This window comes from Eleutherodactylus coqui, chromosome 1 (assembly GCF_035609145.1).
Source record: "Eleutherodactylus coqui strain aEleCoq1 chromosome 1, aEleCoq1.hap1, whole genome shotgun sequence".
Taxonomy (NCBI): Eukaryota; Metazoa; Chordata; class Amphibia; order Anura; family Eleutherodactylidae; genus Eleutherodactylus; species Eleutherodactylus coqui.
In genome coordinates, this window is record NC_089837.1 from 468,276,694 (window position 1) to 468,282,744 (window position 6,051).

Here is a 6,051-nt window from a genome sequence, read left to right on the forward strand (position 1 = left end):
TTCTTATTTTTATGTATACGATTGTTAAGTTTAATTTTGAGGTTGACTTTGTCGAATTTTTGTTATCTTAATTGGACCACATGAACCAAGCCACAGCTGACAATGGCTACTATGTGAAATTCGGGAACCATATAAGTATGTTGTGCTTTTCCACTTATCTTTCTTTTCTCTATGTGTAACCAATGCAAGATGGAATCTCTACATATGTGACAATGGTCCAGAAGTAAGATAACAATGTAACGTTATATGTTCAATGTGATACTGTTACCTTTGTTAATATGAAAAAATGACAATAAAAAGGAGTTTAAAAAAAAAAAAAAAAAAAAAAAAAAAAAAAACCATGTGTGTTTTTTCAGTAAAACACAGCAAAAGTGCACTTTGTGAATGCAATATATTGGGGTATATTTACATGGAAAATTTTTACCTGAACGGTACAAAATCAGAGCATATTCATTTCAATATGAATAGTCACATGGGCTTTTTTTCACTCAAATAAACAGTCCCAGTAAAAAAATGGCAGCGTGTGCTATTTTGGTATTATTTTTGATCGAAAAATCACCCATTCAAGTCAATGGGAGTGTTAAAAAAGGTATTTCACTTGCTTGATGTGATTTTGATCCCTTTTTAAATGCATGTAGCCATGGGGACCATAACAAAAAATAAAGAGAACCAGAAAGTGTAGAGCCTGTACATTAAAGAAATGCATCAATGCAATTGGAAAATGGGGGCAAAAATGGATGGAAACATAAACAGCACAAAAAATTGGAATGATTTTTGCATATATGCAATCAGACCAAGTTTTTGTGTGATTTTTCAACGCATGATGGGTTCTGCACACTTTTCTTTTAGGTTTCTGTGGTTACAAGCAATAAAAATGGATCGCAATTGCGTCAAACAAGTGCAATCCAATTCTTTTTTTATATACACCCACAGACTTCTGAAAATTAGGCCCCTTGATGTGAGGCTGTCCCTATCAAGGTGTTAAGAAAATTATAGATCAGTGTATCAGTTAATTGTTTTTCTATTGGATTGTAGACTAGAAAGATATAGCATGATGCTAGTATAAGTAGTGAAGGGGTTAAAAAAAACTTTTTCTATACCAGTACTGGTAGACAGACAGAAGATAAGAGTCTCTCAGACCGCCTCCCTTGCATTCCTTTTCTCTGAATTCATTAGGGTTTCATTGTATTTTATAGTAACACCTTAAAAGGTATAACTTATGTTAATCATTTTAGTAGTACCCTATCATGTATTCTTATTAATCTTGGAGGTATGTACTTTTCCTGTGATGTCATTTATGGTATATAAACTACATACACCTTAGAATAAATTAGAAATCATCTGATACCGCACAGGCTGGTGTGATTTGTATTTCTCCTGGGTCCAGACTTCTGCACGAGATCTGGGATCATCTTCTCATTGATAAACACATAAATTCTCCCTACACGAGGTGATTGTCCTGCTTCTAGGCAGGGTGTGCCACACCAAAGTTGGTTATGAAAAGCATTCCCATCCTTGTATTTCTGTTGCCGTTACTTGCCCTATTTAGTGTTTCTCACATTTTAGTGTAATAATACATGTCTATTTGTCCATTGCGGACATTGGTTACGTCTAAGGGCTCCTTCACACTGGTGCTGCGCTTTTCAGTTGACCGCAGCGTAGCCGAAGATCGCATTAATGAATGAGAGGCAGGCGTGACCATGTCACGCCTGCATCTCTCCTTTAAATGCCTGTTCAGATGGCACAGGTGCGTCGAGTATATGCTGCAGGACAGGATACCGTCAGCGGGGGGAGAGAGTCTAGCTCTACTAAACTCCCTTCCCCTTTCCGGCTCACAGCAATGGGTGGGGGCGGGAGCTAGTATGTTAAACTCCTGCTCCATCCCGCCCCCTCCCCTTCCTGGCAAGGGGCGGAGAGGGATGGGGGAGGGAGTTTAGCCGAGCCTCTAAACTCCTAACTCCCTCCCACCTCCCCTTTTTGGCAGCTCTCATAGGAGTCTATCTTCTCCGGTCGGCATAAAAACAGCCTGATGGAATGCTCGCCGTATGCGCTATCTTTTCGGGCTGGCCATTTTAATGCATCGGAAAATCGGCCATCTGAACCGATGCATTGGAATCCAATGCATCAGATAGTCGTGTATATCAGCCGTCCGTGAAAACGGGGCCAATATACTCTCATGTGAATAAGTCTTAAAGGGGTTGTCCCGCGGCAGCAAGTGGGATTATACACTTCTGTATGGCCATATTAATGCACTTTGTAATATACATCGTGCATTAAATATGAGCCATACAGAAGTTATACACTTACCTCCTCCGGTGCTGGCGTCCCCATCTCCATGGCGCCGACTAAAGCTGCCTTCTCCTTCCATTAGACGTGCTTGCGCTGTCCGGTCTTCTGCTCTGTTGAATGGGGCCGCTCCGGCGTGTTGCGCCGGAGAGCTGGTCTGCGCATGGTCATCGTAGCTCCGCCTCCGTCACGTGGTGCCGATCAGCCAATGAGGTGGCTGTAATCAGCAGTGGAACGCAAGACAGGAGAAGAAAATCCACGGTGCACCATGGGAGAAGACCCGCGGTGCACCGTGGGAGAAGACCAGCGGCGCTATCTTTAAAAGAAGAAATCTTCAAAGCTGCAGAACGGGGATGCAGGTAAGCGAAATGTTTTGTTTTTTTTAAAACTAACAAATGCATTCTTTTTAACAGTGCATAATGCAGGGGTCTATTGAAAAAAAACATTTTTTGATTTCGGCGCGGGACAACCCTTTTAAGTGTGATATGTTGGTGACATCTATCAGGGGCGCTGTATTTGTGCCCTACACGAACATAACACATATGGAGGTTTAGAAAGGGTGCATCATTGTGGTTTTTACAACATGGCGCTGAAATATGGCCAGGTGTATGAGGCCTTAAATTGGCATAGGACTATTTCTGTCACATTAATGAGATTTCTGATGTAAAAGGTGCTGGTTAATGGAATAATTATCTAATTAAAAGCGGTCTGGGTATGGTCCCACATGGAGGCCGCAGTATGGCTGCAGCAACGATATGGCCAAGAACCCCACCACTGATGCAGGTCCATGCAACTTGGCAATGAATTAAGTGTTAAGTAAATAAGTGTTAACAATTAAGTTAACTGTTTAATGGCCTGCAACCTACCAATTAACGACCCAGAGCTAGTGAAAACTTAATTCATTATCAAGCTGCATAGACCTGTATCTCCAGCGGGGTTCTTGGCTGTATGGCTGCCGCATCTCAGCTGTGCGACAACCGCTATGTAGGACTGAATCTTTCATGTGTTTTGCTGGAGGCGATTGCTGCTAATAGTGAATCCGATTTTAAATGTAAGAGTTCACTTACTTTTTCTCCCTGCGCTGCAAATATATACTGAACATGCTCAATAAACGACATGAACGCTACAACTATTTGTGTTATTAGTTTAGTTGGATTTTTTTTCTAAAATAGTGGAGGCGAACTTATGGCACGCATGTCAGAGGCGGCACGCAGAACCCTCCCTGCTGGCACGTGTGCCGTTGGCTGCTCACCACGATAGTGATTATCGTCTTGTGCACCTCCATAGTTGGTGTTTGACTGATACATATGGCATAACAGGTCTGAGCTGTGCTGATGTCTCTGGTATTAAAAATAATGAGCATTAATATGTCACAGATATCATTAAACATGAAGTTTCGAATACAGTAAAAACTCAGATGAATGTACACAAAAATTTTGCCTATTGTATACGCCATGTCAGTTACAGTACATGTGAGTGCTCAGATTCCCTGTGGAATAAATGTTTTGTAGGAAGTAACATTCAGTTATCCTTGACATTTGACAGCAGGATGAGCTCAGTGGGATTCCATTCTTGTGTTTCAGAGCCCCCTAGTGGCAAACTTAGAAATCAAGCCTGGAGTTTTCTTCCACGAGGCCTCTTGTAGGGAATCTTTCGGTGCTTTCTCTACTCAGTAACAAAGATGGAGCTGGGACATCTCTCCAGGAGAAATGATGAGATGAGGGTAATACTTCTAGGATGGTAAGGCATTTTGCGGCTTTTTCTCAAACTGAGTGATGAAGAACTCACTATACTTTCCCAATACATCCTCATGTTGTGGTTCAGCTCACTCAATGAAACTGCAAGATATCTTCAGTGCCTCTAGTATTAAAGAGCATCTTCTGTCCCATCCCTTATACTTGTCTGTGTGTTTCGCCTTACCATCCAAATGTGCATGGCTTTTCAGGAATACGCATTCTCATCTGTGGTGACCATGAGAACATTTGTTCTGTCACTGATAGCAACTACCATATTTTTCGGACTAGAAGACTCGGTTTTTAACAAGAAAAATCTCCTGCTAAAAAGCCTCTGCATTGCATAATTCTATGTTAGAGGGCCAGACCCTTTCCTCAAGCCCCATTTACACACAACGATTATCGCTGAATAATGTCTTTTGAGGAATAATCTTTGTGTGTAAATGTTACCATCATTTGCTTTTCATTCGACCGGTGATTTTTAGTTGAGTTTAAAATCCATTGTTCGGATGGAAAGCTGATAGCAGGGACCGCACGCTGTGATTCTCCATGAGAGTGCTGATAACATTGTATTCAGCTGCAGTCCTGCTGCAGAAAAAAAGGGTGGTATGCAGATAACAGACCACCTGCTGTTCTTTGCATACAGCTCAGGGAGGCTTATTTACATGCAAATGAAGCTAACAAGCTGCTAATGGCCATTAGTGCCCATTAGCAGCTTATGCAAAATGATCACTCAAACTGTCATTCCCCCTATCTTTTGAACGAATATTGAGAGATCATCTTTGCATGTAAATGGAGCTTTAATGTTTGAGCAGAGTGCTTATTAAGCATTCGGTCTGCCTGGCACAGGGACGTTGTGTCTCCCACAAGCTCCAGCACCCAACTTATTTAATCTGATTGGGTCATTTCTATGCCTGGCTGCCTGGTGATGCCTCTCTCCAAGGGTTATTATCCACTTCCATAAGCGGCACCCAACCACCCAAAGCCGCTATCTTACTGTAGAGGTGCTGGACTGCCTCTTACTAGCAGCATGCAGAAGGGCACCCCTAGGCCTGCTTGCTCCATCAGATGCCTTTTCCAAGTGGACCCTCTATGCTCTAACTGGCCCTCCTCTTAGGACTGGCCTTCTGCAGCTCAGAGCCGCGTGACTGCCAGCGTCATCCTGCTCCAACTTGCCTAGGAATGGGCAAATAAACTAAGATGTCACTGTTTTGTATGGCTGCACTGTGGGTAGGCCTCTTGCCCTCATAAACCCAGCCATAAGTAATCTAATCGCCCCATAACATACCACAGAGCAATTTACATGCAGCTATTCCCCATTAATGGGTCAATCACTGAAACTCTCCAGCTTTATTTCAGGCTGTAGTCCCCATCACCCACTAGTCTTCATTTACAAAGTCACTTTAAGGGAGACCACAGTGATAATAACTAGAGATGAGCGAGCATACTCGCTACGGACAATTACTCGATTGAGCATTGTCCTTAGCGAGTACCTGCCTGCTTGGAAGAAAAGATTCGGGTGCCGGCGCAGGTGAACAGCGAGTTGCGGGAGTGAGCAGGGGGAAGCGGGGGGGAGAGAGGGAGAGAGAGATCTCACCTCCGTTCCCCCCTGCTCTCCCCTGCCGCTCCCCGCCCGCTGACGGCACCCGAATCTTTTCTCCCGAGCGGCCAGGTACTCGCTAAGCACAATGCTCGCTCGAGTAATTGTCCTTAGCGAGTATGCTCGCTCATCTCTAATAATAACCTCTCCGCTCCTTTAGACCACCAGGAAAATGTAAATTAGTAGAAGTTTTTTTTCCTATTTCCAGTTATCTAAAAACTGAGTGCGTCTTATAGTCTGAAAAATACAATATATATTTGTTTGTACTCATATCCAATATCATTGCTTTTAAAGTGGTTGTGCAAGATTAAAAAAATCATAGCTGCTTTCTTCCAAGCACAGCACCACCCTTGTCTTTTAGGGTTGTGTGTGGTAGTGCAGCTAATCTCCATTGAAATAAATGGGAGCTGAGCTGCAATATCAGACACAACC